The sequence below is a fragment of the Cavia porcellus genome, unplaced genomic scaffold (assembly GCF_034190915.1).
Source record: "Cavia porcellus strain 051 isolate PalLab524CR breed Dunkin Hartley unplaced genomic scaffold, mCavPor4.1 scaffold_33, whole genome shotgun sequence".
NCBI lineage: Eukaryota > Metazoa > Chordata > Mammalia > Rodentia > Caviidae > Cavia > Cavia porcellus.
The window spans coordinates 9689875-9708140 of record NW_026947516.1 but is presented as its reverse complement, the minus strand read 5'-3'; the positions used below and the strand labels follow the sequence as shown (position 1 = coordinate 9708140).

The 18266-nt window shown below is 38.5% G+C and overlaps 4 pseudogenes; 2 read left to right on the top strand and 2 right to left on the bottom strand.

The window, feature by feature from the left end:
- Nucleotides 1-783: 783 nt before the first annotated feature.
- LOC100717595 (WD40 repeat-containing protein SMU1-like) lies at nt 784-2313 on the top strand (annotated as a pseudogene).
- Nucleotides 2314-10514: 8201 nt separating this feature from the next.
- LOC100718434 (DNA/RNA-binding protein KIN17-like) lies at nt 10515-11785 on the top strand (annotated as a pseudogene).
- A 1978-nt stretch (nt 11786-13763) lies between these two features.
- Nucleotides 13764-15112, bottom strand: LOC100718154 (pre-mRNA-splicing factor RBM22-like; annotated as a pseudogene).
- A 1995-nt stretch (nt 15113-17107) lies between these two features.
- The window catches only part of LOC100717871 (DNA/RNA-binding protein KIN17-like), a 127543-nt pseudogene continuing 126384 nt past the window's right edge, over nt 17108-18266 (bottom strand).

The window sequence follows — 18266 nt, the reverse complement described above, 5'->3', positions numbered from 1 at the left end:
AGCCCCACGACACTGGCCTATGTATTTTAGTCACTGCTTTTTCAATATCTCACTCTCTCCTCAGGAACAAATAGCAAAAATAGTGATTATGGAAAGGAAGAAAGCATGTCAGCTCTTTGATCATGATCTAGCCATTATTGTAGTACCACCAGAAGCTCAACAGACAGATATTGTTCGAAACTGCCCTACTCTGGCAGGTAGCATTCACCCAAATCCTAGGGACAATAGATAATCACTACCCAAGTGACCTTCTTTTGTAATGCTTGCTCCCAAAGGCTTGTGCTTATGTAGAACCACTTCTACTAGAGGGAAAGCAGCTATCTGCAGCTACTCCTTCCAGCACTCTGTTAAGGAGTATTCAGCACAGCACCCAGAGATCAAGGCTATCTCTCTGTTTTAGGACAATTTGCAGACCAATCCCTAATATATTGATATACTGAGTGATTCCTCTCATTCAGTGTATCTAATCCAAAAGATTGCAACCACTTCTATTTGCTCCACCACTGAGCCTACTTTATGACAACTATTTTTCAAACTACAGAAAGCTATACTTCACAGAATTGCTCCATTCTTCATGAGACATGTTACAGCCCATTCTAATCCCCTTGGTTTGTTATCATTGGGAAATTACAAAGCAGATGCTCTTGCCAAATTGATTTCCATTTTTTACAAAACAAGACAATCTCATGAATTTTTTTCACCAAAATTCTAGATCTCTGAGAAAGGAATTTCAAATTACCAGAGCTCCAGTGGAATTGGGCCTGCACTCAGAGAGCTGCAGCTATGTCGATGGAAATCAATTCCTCAGACGTGATCCGTCTTATTATGCAGTACCTGAAGGAGAACGGTTTACATCAGACTCTGGCTACATTACAGGAGGAAACCACTGTGTATCTGAATAAAGTGAGCAGTATTGAGAGTTTTGTGGCTGAAATTAATAGTAGCCACTGGGATACAGTTTTACAGGCTATACAGTCCCTGAGATTGCTGGACAAAACCCTTATTGATCTCTATGAGCAGGTTGTTTTGCAGTGGATAGAGCTCTGTGAATTGGATGTTGCCAGGTCCATTTTGAGACAAACTGACCCCATGATGATGTTAAAACAAGCACTGCCTGAGCAGTATATACATCTGGAGAACCTCCTGGTGAGATCTTATTTTGATCTTGGTGAGGCATACCCACAGGGAAGTAGCAAAGAGAAAAAAAGAGCAGTGATTGTGCAGGCCTTAGCTGGGGAAGTCAGTGTAGTGCCTCCATCTCATCTCCTGGCACTGCTGTGACAGGCCTTGAAGTGGCGCCATCACCAGGGCTTGCTTCCTTGTGGTGTCACCATTGATTTGTTTCACAGCAAAGCTGCTGCCCAAGATGTGGAAGAAAAGTTTCCTACACAGCTCAGCGGACATATTAAGTTTGGGCAGAAATCGCATGTGGAGTGTGCTCGATTTTCTGCAGATTGTCAGTATCTGGTCACTGGCTCTCTTGATGGATTTTTGAAGTGTGGAACTTCACAAATGGAAAACTCAAGAAGGATCTGAAGTACCTGGCCCATGATAATTTCATGATGATGGATGGTACCATTCTCTGCATGTGATTCAGCAGAATTTCAGAAATATTAGCAACTGGTGCCCAAGATGGAAAAATCAAAATGTGGAAAATTCAGAGTGGACAGAAGATTTGAAAGGGCAAACACTCAAGATGTCAGCTATATGGGCTTTTCTAAGGACAGCAGTCATATCCTTAGTTCCTCTTTTGACCAGACAGTTAGAATGCATGGTTTAAAATCAGAAAAATCCCTGAAGGAATTCCGTGGTCATTCTTCCTTCATTAATGAAGAAATATTTATGCAAAATGGACATCATGTTATTAGTGCATCCTCCGGTGGTACCATAAAGATCTGGAATATGAAGACCATGGAATCTTCAAATAACTTTAAATCTCTGGGCAGCACTGCTGGGCCCAGAAGTGCTGTCAATGGTGTGATTCTGCTCCCTAAAAACCCATAGCACTTCGTGATGTGCAACAGATCAAACACAGTGGTCATCATGAACATGCAGGGGCAGGTTGTCAGAAGGTTTAGCTCCGGGAAAAGAGAAGCAGGTGACTTTATTTGCTGTGGTCTGTCTCCTCAGGTTGAGTGGATCTACTGTGTGGGAGAGGACTTAATGCTCTATGGTTTCAGCACTGTCACTAGCAAGCTGGAGAGAACTTTGACAGTTCATGAAAAGGATGTGGTTGGCATTGCACACAATCCTCATCAGAATCTCATCATGACCTACAGTGAAGATGGACTCCTAAAGCTCTGGAAGCCCTAATTCAACTTTTCATGCAAAACAGAAGCTGCAAGCACGTACTTGTTTGGAGACATGTTCATGTGTGTCACTGTTTTTCATTTAGGCTAGCATTTCTAAACACATTGTCCAATTAGTCACAAGTTAAGCAGTTACTGTTATTAAAATATACTTTAATGTCAAAAGAAATAAATAAATAGAATTACAAGAGCTCAAGCAAGACAAAAAGTGATGTCCTGTCCTTCCTGCTACCTTATTCCTAAGCCTGTTCCTCACCACACCTACGATCTGAGAGGTCATAGAACCAACCAGTTATTGCAAATGAATATTACTCATACAGCCACATTTAGCAAACTTAAGTTTATTCAGGTTACCATAGATGTCTTCTCACATACAAACCATGCCACTGTCATTCAGGTGAAGAAATCTGACATATCATGCAGCACTGTTTATTGGCATTTGGTACATGAGGAATGCCACAAAAATATACATCACTAACAGTCTTGCCTATATTAATAGGCATTTTTCAGAATTTTCTTGAAAACTGGAATAAGTGGTACATTACAGGGATTCCCTATAATCCCCAAGCTCAAGCAATTAATGAGTGCACTCATCTTAAGTTTAAAAAATCTTGTACCTAAACAAGAAAGGGGGAATACAAGATCACCACTCTCCTCAAATGTATTTACTCCTTGTAGCTTGGGAGGAACTCCAAAAAAGTGTCTGAGATGATCTAGCATCACTCTTTATTTATTTTTTATTTTAAATCAATATATATATAACCTATTCTTTTCTCTTTTTTCCCCATCCTAGTTCTTTCCTTTTGAGAAGTTTCATTCCCTTTCACAATATCTATGCTACCTTTTGGAACTTTACTAGTGTTTCAGTTGCTTACAATAGGGAGATGCTACAATGTCTGCACATGTGAGTCTTATTTATTTCACTTGTGCGTATGGTCGCTAGTTGCATACATTTACTTGTAAAAGCATCGAGTTTATCCTCCTTTATAGCTGATTAGTGTTTCAGTGTATGAAAAAAGCACATCTTAAATATCCATTCCTCAGTTGATAACCATTTGGGTTATTTCCAAGATTTAGCTATTAAAAATTGTGCTGCTATAAAGATAGGTGCAAATATATCATAGGTGTATGATTTTTAACTCTTCTTGGATAATACTCAGAAGGGGAATAACTGGGTCACATGAGACCTCTAACCCTAATTTTCTGAGAAATCTTCTCACTGATATCCAGTGATTTGACCGGTCTACATCTCCCCCAAAATGATAAAGGGTTCGTTTTTCCACACAGTCCCACCAGCATTTGTTATTAGTTGATATCTTGATGATAGCTATTTTTCTGAAGTGAATCTCAGAGTTGTTTTAATTTGCATTTTTAAATGACCAATGATGTGAAACATTTTTTCATACTTTTTTTGTCATTTGTAATTCTCCATCTGAGAATACGTGTATTCATCTCAGATGCCCATTTTAGTATTGGGTCTTTGAATTTTGGAAGCTTGATTTTAAAAAACTCTTTATATGTTCTAGATAGGAGTCCTTTGTCTGAGGGACAATAGGCTAAGATTTTTTTTTCCCCTATTTGTGGGTTTTCTTTTCTCTCTATTGGAGATTTCCTTTTGACATTCAAAATCTTTTAAATAAGATTAAATCCCAGTTATTTACTAGGCAATAGTTTCAATGTAGTTTGATTTTTGTTCATGAAATCTCTGCCTACCCCTAAGTCTTAAAATTTCCACCTACTTTGTCTTCCAGCAGATTTAGCATTTGTTTTAATAATTAGATCTTTAATCCATTTTGACTTTAGTGCATGGTGATAGACATGGGCATAGTTTTAGTTTTTGGCATATGGAAAGCCAGTTTTTCCAGCACCATTTAACTACAGAAGCTGTCTTTCTTCCAGTGAATGTTTTTGGCCCTTTTTTGAAGATAAGGTGACTGAGTGTGTTTGTAGTTGTGGCTGTATCTTCTAATCCATTCCATTGATATTCCAGCCTTTTTCCCCAGTAAGATGCTGATTTAATCATAGTAGGTTTGTAGTATAACTTCAAGTCAGGGATTATGGTGCCTTTTGCCTTATCTTTATTACTCAGTATTGTGTATTCTAGGCCACTTGTGGTTCCAGATAAATTTTAGGAATGATTTCTCTAGATTTGTGAGGTACACTAATGGTATTTTGATTGGAATTGAATTAAATCTGTATAACAATTTTGGGAGAATGGCCATTTTCACAATCTTTGTTCTTCCTATCCATGAACAAAGGATGTCTTTATGTTTTATGAAATTCTCTTTGATTTCTTTTTTCATAGTAATGTTCTTTTCAAAGTATTGATTTTGCTTTATTTGTTAGAGTGATTCCCAAGCATTTCATTGTGTTTAGTGCTATTGTGAAAGGTGCAGTTTCTCTTATTTCTCAGAGTTTGTAGTTTGTGTATAGGAATGCTATTGATTTTTGAGTATTGACTTTGTATCCAGCTCCATTACTATATTTGGCTATTAGATCTTGACATCTTTCAGTGGAGTTTTGGGGGTCTTCTATGTGGAGTATCAACTCATCTTCCTTTCCTATCCTCACTCCCTTTATTTCTCTCTCTTGTCTAATTGTCCTGGATAATGCTTCCAGAAGGATATTGAGTAGGAGAGGGAATAACAGGCACCCGTGACTAGTTCCTGATTTAGGTTGAAAGTTTTCTTTTATTTTGTACACTAATTAAGATATTAGTGGTTGGTTTCTGTATATGGCTTTTATCAGATTGAGGTAATGACAAATTATTCCAATTTTCTATAGGATTTTTTCATGAATGAGTTTGTCTTTATCAAAATCTTTTTCTGCATCTATTGAGATGATCATATGATTCGTGTCTTTGGCTCTGTTGATGTGGTGTGTTAATTTTATTGATTTGCATATGTTGAACCACATCTGCATTCCTGGGATGAATCCCACGTGGTCATGGTGTATAATCTTCTTGATGATTCACTGCATTCTGTTTGCCAGTATTTTATTGAGGATTTTTGCATCTGCGCTCATTATGGATACAGGTCTGTAGTTATTTTTTTTTTGGTTGGGTCTTTCTCCAGTTTTGGTATCAGAATAATACTTGCTTCCAGGAATGAGCCAGGGAGAATTGCTCCCCTTTCAAATTTATAAAAGTATTGGTGGAGTCCTGGCATGAAATTTTCTCTAAATTTGTTGTAGAATTCAGCTGTGAATCCATCAGGACCAGGGTTTTTTTTGTAGATAATTTTTAACTACATTTTCAATGTCATTAACAGAAATGGAGTTATTCACCAGTTTTATATCTTCTTGATCCAGCTTTGGTAATTCATACTTTTGTAGTTAACTGTTCATTTGTTCTGTGTTATTGAACCTATGAGAGTAAAGTTTTTCAAAGTACGTTTTGATGATCTTTCGTAGTTCCACAGTGTCTTTAGTTATTTCACCTTTATCATTCCTTGCTTCATGAATTTGAGATTTTCTTTCCTTTTCTGTTGAATATGGTAGGTTACAGGCTTATCATTTTTTTATTCTTAAAAGAACCAACTCTTTGAGGCAGTTCTGAAGATGGCAGCTTGATAGGTAGCAGGATAGAGAGCCTCTGTGAGAAAAACAACTCAGATGCTAGAATTTAACAACATGGAGAAGACCAGATGACAGGAAACGAATTCTCATGACCTAGGAAGAAACTGAGAGGAAAGAAAACAAAAGGAAGGAAGGAAAAGATGGGTGAAAGGCTGGAACCAGACATGTTCACTGGGACTTGTCCTGCACTGTGCTGGGTGTGCCTTGGGGTCAGATGATTCACGGTTGCACTGTAGCTGCAGCCTCCAAAACCGGGATTTGATGAGTCCCGGGCCCTAGGAGGGAGGATGTGGCACAGCATAGATTGTAGCCAAGGTGGAGAGCTGTATTAATTCGCAGTGAGTGCTGGAAATTGGGTCCTACAGTGGGTGTGGTCAGCTGGAGCACATATTGGAATTGGGTAGGACAGGCCTGAACCTGGAACTGCAGTGGCATCACTCAAATGCCCATGGCCCAGAGAGAACTGGTGGGATCTGCTTGAGCTTAGACACACCCCTGATCAGGACACAAGGATGAAACTGTCCCAAACCTTTGACATCCGTACAGCACAGAATAACTTGCTGAATACACTCATCAGCTGACTGGCTCAGAGAAGAGGTGCTAGCCCACCTTGCCCCTGCATACACCTCAGATAATAGTAAACTGGGGAAGGCAGCACGCCTCCAGCAAGCACGCTTTAGAAAAACCATCAGCAATACGAAGAGGGCCTGAGACCTCCACCATACACCTGTCTGAAGGAAACCAGAGACCTGACAAGAGAAATAAACAAGAAAAATCCCCAGTCACTGACCCTGGGAAAATAAGTCCAAGAGAGGTAAATACAGAACAGATCCATTGCAGCAATCATGCAATATCAGCCACAGCATCCACAGATATAAATACCTTTGTGACCTCATAGATGAACTTAAAACTGAAATTCTATTTCAAGTGAGGCAAGATATAAAAAGATTAACAAAAGGAATGCTGAGTCCCTCTCAATAAGGCACGGATGGAAGAATAGAGGAACCCAAAAAAGGAAGAGAAACCTTTGGTGAAGGATAGAAACAAAATCTAGAATACATGAAAATGATACAAAGAGTTTACAAGACAATAAAAACTTGATTGAAAGCTGCCAAAATTCCTTGACAGAAAGTAAAGTTAGCCTTTCAAAATTTGAAGATAGATTTGCAATGTGTAATTGTGAAAGAAAAGACCTCTTAAACATAACAAGAAATCAGGAAGTAACAATACAAATGCTAGAAGAGGACAAGAGGATCTATAACTTAAGAATAAAAAATGTGAGTGAAAAAGCAGGACACAAATAAATTACAAAGGCTATTCACAGAAATAATTAAGGAAAACTTCCCAAGCATAGGAAAAAGAAATGATATTCAGATAAATGAGGCATACACAACTCCAGCCAACTACAACCAAAACAGATCTTCAGGCAGATATATAGTAATCAAGACCCCAGAAATTTATCACAAGAAGAGAATATCAAAAGTGCACAGAGAAAAGAAACATATTACATATAAATTAAAATCCATCAAAATAATGACAGACTTCTCAAAACAAACTATCAAATCAAGAAGAGCTTGAAGTGAAGTTGTCCAAACCCTGAAAGAAAATAATCTCAACCCAGATTGATATACCCTGAAAAACACTCTCTCAAAATTAATGGAGAAACAAGATGTTTCCAAGACAAGGAGGAACTATGGGAGTTCCTGACCACTAATCCAAACTTACAAAAAATACTGAAGGACATTCTAGAGAGAGATAGAAAAAAATACAAGGATTCCAGCAACAGTGGCAGAGAGGCCTCAATAAATGGGGCAGACAATGGAATGAAGGAGAAAAGTCAACAAATAATAGCAGAAAAATAGAATAGCAGAAAGGAAGCAGAGAAGCATGGCTATAATTTCTAACTAGATGGCCTTGATACACTAAAAAAATAAACACAGGCATAGTAGATCAGGAGATAGGATCCATCAAGATGCTCTGAATAGGAAATATACTCAACCTGAAAGAGGTTTAATAAACCAAAAGTCAAAGATGAGAAAACAATGCTCTATTTGACAGGGAATGAGAAAAATTGGGGCAACTCATCCAGCAGCTGCAGATAGGTTGGAAAGTCATGAAACTTTTGTGCAATTGAGAACTACTCAGTATAAGGAAAGAAAACCTTGAGGCTTTAGTAAGTAAATAAATACAGCTCAAGATCATGCTCAGGGGTAAAAAGGTTCAGCACCACTTAGATAGATAAGGTGTTGCCCTCCTAATCTAAAAACTAAAGGATTTAGTGCAACCCAAAATATGCAAAGCAACCTGAGAAAGGAAAAGGGGAGGAAATGTCTTAAAAAGGAATGGAGAGGACACAGTCAATAGTTTATCATTTTAAAAGCCATGTTAGTCTTATTACTCTGTTTAGTTTGATTTTATCCTGTTCCAGTCTGTCTATTCATACTAGATTTGGGGCCAAAGACAGCTATCCAAAAATAGCAGGATATACTACAGTAACTATCCTTAATTTCCTTATAAATTAAACTGAAGTTCTGTATTACTTACATTGTCTCACTATGACTGATCTTATTTGAATCTGGTTTGTTAGACCACTGTTTTATCTTGACTGATGATATTCAAATTTGATATGCTTGATAGTATCAAGTCTGAGAATAGAGGCCATTACTCTGAACATGACAAGATGCAATAAGATACCCATTCTGGTTTGATTATTAACTGCCTTTGAATTCCCACAATGTCTCCAATGTTGTGTTTTTATTAAAATTGCTATGTAATGCTAAGTTCAATTGGATTATGCCTGATGTTGCAGACAATTCTACTGAAAATAACAAGAGACAACATTGTAACTACTGTAGATCACCTAGTACTGTGGTTTTATATGTCTTTGTCATTTTATGTTTTTCTAGGAATTTTTTGTTGTTTTGTTTGATATATTTTTCCCTATAATACAGAAAGGATAGTTATACATGTAGAGATTCACACATGTGTAGAATTTCTAAACAGTTTTCAGGAACAGATTATATAACATATGATGTAATGAACAGAAAAATTAGCATGGTACTAAATATCTAATTTCTGGCTATTTTCTTAAAAATGAATTTGCAAAAAACTGAATAATAAAGCACTATAATTCTGCATTATGAAATATAGCAATACAACCATAAAAATTCAATTATATAAAATGCCATTGATTGATCAGAGTTATGCCACCATTAATTGTCTTGTAAAATCTGTGTCTGAAGTCATTAATAACTAAATGAACTTATTTATTATCAAAAAAGAACCAAATCTTTGATTCTTTAATTTTTGCATTGTTTTCTTGATTTCAATGGTGTTAATTTATGCTCTGATTTTTAACATTTCATCTCTTTGGGTTTGGGCTTGAGTTGTACTTCTCTTTGTAGATGTTTGAGGTGTATGATTAGGTTATTTGTGCTGGTTCTGTTCCAATGTGAGAATTCACTGAAAAAGGTTTTCCTCTGAGGACTGCTTTCATTGCATCCCACAGGTTCTGGTAAGTTGTATTTACGTTTTCATATTCTTGTAGAGATTGTTTCATTTCTTTTTTAAATTCCTCTGTGACATACTGATTATTGAGGAGAGTATTATTTAATTTCCATGTGTTTATGGACTTTAATCCCATGCTGTGCTGATCATTCTGTCCCAACTCCCCACCCCACCTCAAGCTCTCAATCTTTTTCCACTCTGCACAGCTTGGTTTGTTCCAGAACATAACATATTTAAAATTTATGGTGCACAGTCTTTGGAAATAAGCTTTTAGGAAACAGTAACATGTATTTAAAACTCTTGTTTTTATATGTTTTGGAAGCTTACTTCTTTTGAACATAGATTAGGATTCTACTGTCTGTCTGATCCATAGTTTATCCTTTTAGCTTCTGAAAGACATGTTGGTTGCTTCCTAGCTATTTTCAATGAAGAATGAAGCTTCTAGAAATATCCTGTGTACATACTTTCATGCCAAAACAAATTTCAGCTCTTTTGAGTAAATATCAGGGGTTGTGAATGATGGATTACTTACGAGTATGTTTCCTTTGGTAAGAGACCACAACATGGTCTTCAAAAGTGTTTGCATAATTTTGAGTTTTCATCAAGAAAGTAGTGTTCCCACTAAAAAAAAAAAAACAGCAAAGAAAGAAATGAAACAAAAGAAACAAAAGAGAATGCCTGAGGCAAGTCACATGAATAAACTGCCATAATCTCAAGAACACTGGGATCCTGAGACAAATCACATAGATAGGCAGAGAGGTTTCAGATGATTCTCAATCTCCCAAGCTTATAAACACATGCACTTCAGTTATTGGAGCACTCCTTCCTCCTCCTCCTCCTCTTCTTCCCCTTCCATTCACCCATCCTTTCATCCTTCTTTCATTCCTTCCTTCCTTCCTTCTGATGCAGAGGAGAGATAGCTCCCCATGGAGTAGGTTTCCTGTCTTCTGGCCCTTGTGCTTTTGTCTCCATCTTCTCACCAGTTCTCACCCTGCAAATATGAAGAGCTGCAAGGGTCCAGGAGAATTAAATTTGGAATAAGCTGCTTTGCTTTCAAAATGGCAAAGAATTCTCATAAGATCTGGTGTCTGGCCATTCTGGGCCCAAACTTTTTATTGCCTGATGTCAACTTTGTTCTCTCTAACTCTACAGTCTACTTCTGCTTCGAAGTCAAAGGTTTCCCTTCTGTTGAAAATAGGCACTTCAGTGGTCACCATCGGGAAGTCAGACTTTGTTATCCCCAGGACCATCTCCAACTGGATTCAATGCAAGGTGTTTCAAAAGCTGCCCTGGTGTTGCCAGATATGACAGAAGCAATGCCAGGATGAGAATGGCTTTCAGGGTTATTGCATGTCAGAATAAAATCAGACACAACTATTGTTGGCTTCAGAACATTCTCAGCAGTGGACGGATTGTTTTTCAGAGAAATCCCACAGTGACTTAGAAATTCTCAGAAGATGATTTGGCACCTGTCAAGTCCATAACAATCTAGTGTGCAATCAGTTCATCAGACACCAAGAACACAGTGTTACATATGAACACTCTGCTGAGTGGGAAATGCTGATGGACTTCACTAAGTGGCAGGGCAGACAAGGCCTGTGCAAAGTGGATGAGACCCCTAAGACTGGTATATTCAGTACATCAGCTGGGACCCAGAGACCAGCCAGTGGCAGATGGAACTAGGCAAGAAGAAGAAACAGAACCTTGACAGTGAAGAAAAATGGGCAAATTGATTGAGAAACAAGTGCAACAAGGTCTGAAAAGGAAGGACCAAGAGGTCCTGTCTTTATGGAATTTGAAGAGGAAAAGATAAAGTGAAAGTTACCTTTGTTCTGGAGCAAGGAGCACCTATTTCAGCAGGATCCTCATCATCCAAAACCAGTTCTTTAGGGCCAAGTTCACTGAAGATGCTTCGGAGAATGGCATCAGTAAAACAAAAAGAAACTTTCCAGAGCTCAGCTCGGTCTCAAGAAAAGAAAAAGAAATCTTCAATTGAAGAAATCATGGAGAGTGAAGAGGAAAGGAAAAGAAAACCTCATACAGAGTATTGGTTACAACCTAAAATCACTGTGAAAATTAGAACCAACAATCTTGCAGTGAATTCCCATCAGAAAAATGGTGTGGATATGGAGGTAATTAATAAATACACAGCCATTGTCAAGTTGATTGATTCTAGAGACCAACTGAAGCTTTACCAGAGTCCTTTAGAGACAGGCAATGCAGGACAGGGAAAAATAATTTCAGTTTTAAATGCAAGTTACAGGGGAAATGAAGGGACCCTGGAATCCATCAGTGAAAAGACTTTCTCATCTACTGTATTCATTGAAACTGGCCCTTTCAAAAGACACAGAATGGAAGGAATCAAATATGAAGGCATTTCTAAACTTGCCTGAGTCAGAAAATGGCAAGAAAATCCTAAAATGTCACAATGTTTTTGGCAAAGTACTGTGACACTCTGCTGTGTGAGGGTATTTCTTTGTAGAAAACCAATAGACTTAAATATTATCATATAGGCATTTTGCTAAATTGATAGAAGATTCCACTTCTGTCTCCTGAAGCATCAATTTTGACCTTGTTTAGTATTGTACAATTTGACCTCATTTCTTTTCTTTATTTTCTCAGTGATCTTTTATCTTAATTAAACACATAGTAAAGTAACTTTTATAAGAGAATTTTGAAACCAGTAATTGGAGGAAATCCTTGACATACTCCAAAATTTATATTTTCTGTACCAGAATATTGCTATTGAGGCATAATTTAAATATAATTAAAATTCAAATTGCTAGGCTGTCATAGCACCTTCATTATAATCTAATTACCAGACCATACAGTTCACTAATTGAAAGTAAACAATTTCTGATTTTAGAAATATACTAGATTTCTGATTTCTAGTATATATACAGAGATGAGGAATCATCTCAACAATGTAATTTTGGATGCTATATTTGGTCACCCCTCAAACAAACCTTGAAGAGTCAGTCTCCCCTCTTCCTTAGCCCATGCACATCTGAGGCGAAGATTTGGTTTATTTTTTCTTACTTTCCATTTATTTTTTGTGTATTCTCAAAATTTAACCCAGTGCCTGGTACTTGACAGGCAGGCATGCTGCTCATAGGCAACGTGCCTGGCCCAAGGCAGTGATTAATGCTCTTTCTGTCTCTTTACCCTTGCCTTTTGTGGAGATTTGAAATGGATGGAGAAAGCTGTGGATTTGGTTTTCTGTTTGTGTTTTTCTCCTGGATGTTTTTACCCTTAGCCTAACATTTGCCAAATTTGTGTGGAAGAGTACCCATGGCCTGTGCCAAGAGTTCAGCAAGAGGGTAAAAATTATCAGGCAAGTTGAATAATGAGTGGCTGAGAAGTCGATGTCTCCAGATGGGCCAAGATAACACTGCAAAGCAGTGTTTATGGAGTTGGTACCATAATAGGTGGGGCTGATAGGAGACTGAAATTGAGTTATACAGGGTTTTTAAAATTTATTTTGGAAAACTGACCCATTTTAATTAAAAACAATACAACACATTAATGTTCCTGACATCTACAGTTCAGTTCTATCCAAATATTCTAATCCAGATAGTTCCCTGCCCAGAAGTGAGGGATTATAATGAGACACCAAAGACACACAAAGTTGAGTACCAAAGGTCAAAGATGCAGGCTTAGGCCCCAAGTATTGTATTAATACATACTCCAGAGCATTTCTTTCCAGTTTGCTGAAGTGTTTTGTAGGAAGTTTTTCAAAATAATATCCTTCTAGATGCTCAGTTTCATCCATCATGCACAGCTACATGAAAAGTGTATTTACATCTGATTGATGGGAATAAAAAGTAATTTTTACTTTTGCGATTTAAAAAAATATTTATTTATTTAATTTTATTTATTTTTGGTGGTAGAAATAAATACAACTATCAGATTCATGTAATGCTTGAGGAAAAACACATGGGCTGTGCTGCATATTGGTTTCTGCTTCTCTCTCTGAAGGTGTGACTTCAAGAGTTAAATTCTTAAATCACACTTATGCCACTATGATGAGTAGTACAATTTTTTTAGACTATAAATAAAATACTCAACAGAAATACCAATGAGTAAAGGGTTTTTTTTTTCTGTAGTCATTATTTTTTGCCCCTCACCAAAAAGGAACAAAAGGAATATGTAATTGGGATGACAACTCTATTGGATACTTGAATTGACTCATTTGCTTGTCCCTGAACAGGTTTGAGGGAAATGGATGTTAGGTTTCTTAGTAATGTTATAAAGCAGCTATCCATGTTCACAATAGCTTACTTGAGGTCCAGTGATCCTCTGAATACCTGAAAGGAAGCATGGCTGTCATTTTGCCACTGCTCACGTCTGAACATTCAGCTACCGGGGACACTATAGAGGCAGGAAAATTGTATTTATTCCAATATTCATGTGCTGAGATTTTAAAGTGCTCCTCCTTCCACAGAGCTCCAGAGTGGTGATAATGTGATAGGGGATGCTGTGTGTTGCATCATGAGCTCCCATCCACTGAATTGGTTCTGAAGCCCTCATGAAAGGAGGTGGGGTTGGTCCCACTGGATGGAACATGTAAGGTCCAAAACTGAGGCTAGGTATTGGGCAATGTTCATCACTGCTGGAGGACTGCTTGGGCATGTTGAAATAGTTTGCAGAGGCTTCCTCTTCTGCTCCCAGAGGAGGAGGAAGAAGGAGGAGGAAAAGGAGAATGAGGAGGACAAGGATTAAGACGAGGAGGAGGAAGAAGAGCTCCTGGCATCCCTGGAACAGGCTTGAGCTTGACCCGGAGTCTGTGGTTCCATCCTTCTCTCTTTCTTTCACCTTCACTCCCTGGGTTCTTGCCCACTTTATGCTGAGTCTGTGGCCATTGGCAATCACTTTATTAAAGGACTTCTTGGCAGCTGCTTCCACAGCCTGCCTTGAGACCAACTGGATGAAAACACACTGCTGCCTCTGTACAACAGTGATTGTCCAGATCTCTCCCAACTGGTAGAAGTGATTTCTGAGGCCTGTTTTAGTGAAGGCATTACCCACACTACCAACATACAGCATGGTAAGGGTCTTATCCTTGGTCAGATCTAGACAATGCATTGCAGAAGCCTTCTTTAGAAGCTTATCTGCCTTAGGGTTCCTGATTCCACAATACCAGTCTTTAACATTCTGATCAGCAAGGGAGTCCTCTGAGTATGTAGGCTTCTCCTCCCCTCTCTTGCACTCTCCTTTCACCCAGAAAGAGCAAATATGCGGTGATTCCTTTTGGAGCAGCATACAGTTCAGGTTAGTTAATGCAGCATGTTACCAGTGGATGTGGTTTTCCCCAGCGTGCCAACTGGCCATGTTCCATCAGAGTTAGAAATTTCCCTTCCATATTCTTTGATTAGTACTCTTTGTTGATATCTGACATGGGTATGTCATCTTTAAAAGACAATCCTGCATGTGGAACCTGGATGGGCAGGCCATACTCTAGGTCTAAGAGGCATTTCTGACAGACATTATTGAGCTTACTTCAGGTTTGGCACACTTTGGTCTTCTTGAAACACATCAGACCACAGAACACCAGCAAAACATTATGAATGGCCTGGTATACGTCTGGCATTCTTCCTGTAATTTTCTTCAGTCATTCAGAGATAGGGGTTTTCACCAAGACATGTCTGGCATAGAATCAAGAAGTCCACATCCTCCTAATTCTTCCTGTTGTAGGTTTTGGAACCCAAACATATCAACATTTTGAGAGCATCACAGGTCAGCAAGCACTAGGTTCTGAGCAGGGAGAGAGTGCACAGTCAGTTGATGAAGACTTGGGTTTATTACTCATTGGGCAAGTATAACCCTGTCATGCCTCAGGAGGACATAGATGGTCTAATGCTAAGGAGGACCTTGACCTGAGATGTAATCCTGGGATGTCTCAGGAGGGCATAGGCATAGATGATATAATGGTAAAGAGGACCTTGGCCTGAGATATAATTTTGGGATGTCTCAGGAGGACATACATGGTCTAATGCTAAGGACGTCCTTGCCCCTTGGTATAATCCAGGGATGCCTCAAGAGGGTGCAGATGACTTATTCTTAATGAGTGAATGTGAAATCTCAAATGTGTTATTGATTATCCCAACGCTCCATTTTATCCCTTAAGGAGGTATGCAAAACTAGCCATTGTGAAACTGGCCCTCTGAAGACTGCAGCTGTAGGAGGTATAAAGTTGACAGCCAGAAAACAGTCAAGCCTGAAAACAAGGCGTGTGGGACTGCCTTTTTGTTTCTGAGCCTAGTGCAATTTATCAATGTGACTTGCCTCAGGTGTTCTGTCATGTCCTTCCTGACACCTTATTCCTAGGCCTATGCCACAGCAGAGTTTCAATCTGAGAGGTCTTAGAACCAATGGCAAAAGAATGCCAGCCATAGAGTCTATTTTCACAGACTTAAGTATACTCGGGTCACTACAGATACATTCTCACTTGTCATTCAGGTGAACAATGGTGACATATCATAAATCACTGTGTATCTTCCTTTGCTAAATTTGGAGTGCCACAGAACATGTAAACCAATAAGAGTCCTGACTAGATGAGCAAGCATCTTCAGATTTTTCTTAACTGGATTATACAACATATAACAGGAATCCCTAATAATCCCCCATAGTCAAGCAATAAATGAGCCCACTCATCTTAAATTAAAAAATCAGCTAACTAATCAAAATTAAGGAGGAATACAAGGTCAGAGTTCTCCTCAAACGTATTTAAATTTGGCTATAAATGTTGTAAACTTTTGGAATCTTTCTCTTGATTCTGATTTGCCACGAGCTACATTATACTGGGGACAAGAATCCACACACTCTTAGAGATCTTTATCCCCTGGAACTTGGCAGAACCTCCAAGGAAATATTTGAAATGGTCAGACATCACTCTTAAATGGGAGCAGACAGCATGCAAGTAATGTCACAGGAAATAGAGAAAAAATTATGGTTTCCATTTTGATGTATGTGCCAACAAAATGAACAGCTCTACAAGGTATCATCATCACCATGCCCAAGCTCAAAGAGTCCCCAAACAACTGGTTTGAGTTTTCAAGAACCTAAGCATCAGGTATCTTCCTCTCCCCTATTGGAACAGGACTCCCTACCACCCACTGGCATTGAACCTTCTATGAAGATGGCAAGCAAGGAACCTGACAGCACATCATCCACTGCCCTGGGGAAGGTTTACAGCAGTGAACATTCATTGGATTAGCCACCTAGTTAGCAGCTGGGGTTTAGTTCAATCACCAGAATTTTTTTTCTTGCAGTTCATTCTCTGCTAACTGCTACCATGCTTACCTCCTAGACATAGTTAAAATTACCTTTGACTTGACTGCCCCATTAGTGTTAATGGTTATATGTGGCTAATGAAACAGCAGTTTTCATTTATGAGATACTCATCATATATCAGTATCCTTTAAATATGGCTCTCAAAACATCAATGAGTAAGTAGCTTGTATAGCTGGAAATTCCAAACCATCAGCCTAGAGCCCCTCTTGATTGTCTTTACTGTCACATGGAAAAAAAATTAAAGGTTTTAATCATTCTGAGTCTTGCTGCATTTTACTGCAACAAATCTGTTACTTGATATACTTTAAAAAGAAATATGAGTCTGACTATTCAATGAAACAAACATATAACTACAAAAGAGTTATAATTATTCAAAATGGAATAAAAGATATTTCAGTGCATTCCAAAACTGACAAATTGTTTTATGTGTATTTGTCTGTCTGTGAAACCATAAACAGCTGGTTTTTTTCATTGATGGATTCCAGGGTTACTTCATTCCCTTGATAATCTCCATTTAAACCTAGAGTTGTTTATTCCCCCCAGCCAAAATGAATCTGCTCTAATTGTGTCTGGTCAAGTTTCTGCTTGTCTCCAGAATCAATCATGTTGACTATGGCTATGTATTTGTCAATGACCTCCTTAAACAAAGCCTTATTCTGATAGGATTTTTCTCCAGGATTTTTGGTACTAATTTTCACAATGATTTCAGGCTATAGCTAAGAGTCTGTTCAGGACAGTTTTTCTTTTCCTCTTCAATCACCATGATTTCCACAAGGGCAGATATCCTTCTCTTTCCCTTTCATTTAGACATTTACCTCAGCTGGAAAAATTCCAACAACAGGTGCCTCATGCCTCTCTCACCTTAAGGGAATTTGAGACTTTCTGCAAGACATTTCAGGCTAAATACTGGAGGACAAATATATTCCTGTGTGTTGAGGGCCATCTTTCAAAATGGGTCACCTGGAGAGTGGAAGCTGGCTCCATTAATAGTCATCCTGGGACAATGGGCATAAACTGAGAGCTCATGGTTAGGCAACTTACTAACTGCACTTGGCATCAAACTGACTCACTGGGACCAGGTGATGGGTGTTGTGATGGGGTGGACGTGATGCAAGATGGCCAGCCAATGGGCAATGAGGAGAAGACCAAGGGGCAGGATAAAAGGACCCTGTTGGCCTTCTCTCTTGTTTGCTCTTGTGTGTGAGTTCTCCTGCTTTTGAACTGGGAGTTACTCAGGGTTTTTTTTTTTCTCCCTGTCTATTAAGCTGTTCTAGTATTTCAATAGTTTCCCAAAGAATGTAGCCAACCAAGAAGGGCTCCTTTTGTCCCTGAAGCAGCCCTATATTACTGGTTAATTTTTTGATAGCCAGTCTTTTAAATCCATGTTGTAAGGAGTAAAGCAGGGGATACTAGAAAGTCAAAAGTCCTTCCAACGGGAAACGGAAGAATTGAGGAGGGGAGGAAAACAAAAGGGATTTGAACAAAGGAATTGATGGAAAAATTGGAAATGGAGTTTCTGCAAGTGTGGAGGGAAAGAAGGATTGAGAAAGGAGCACAAAATTAAGATGCTATATACATGTG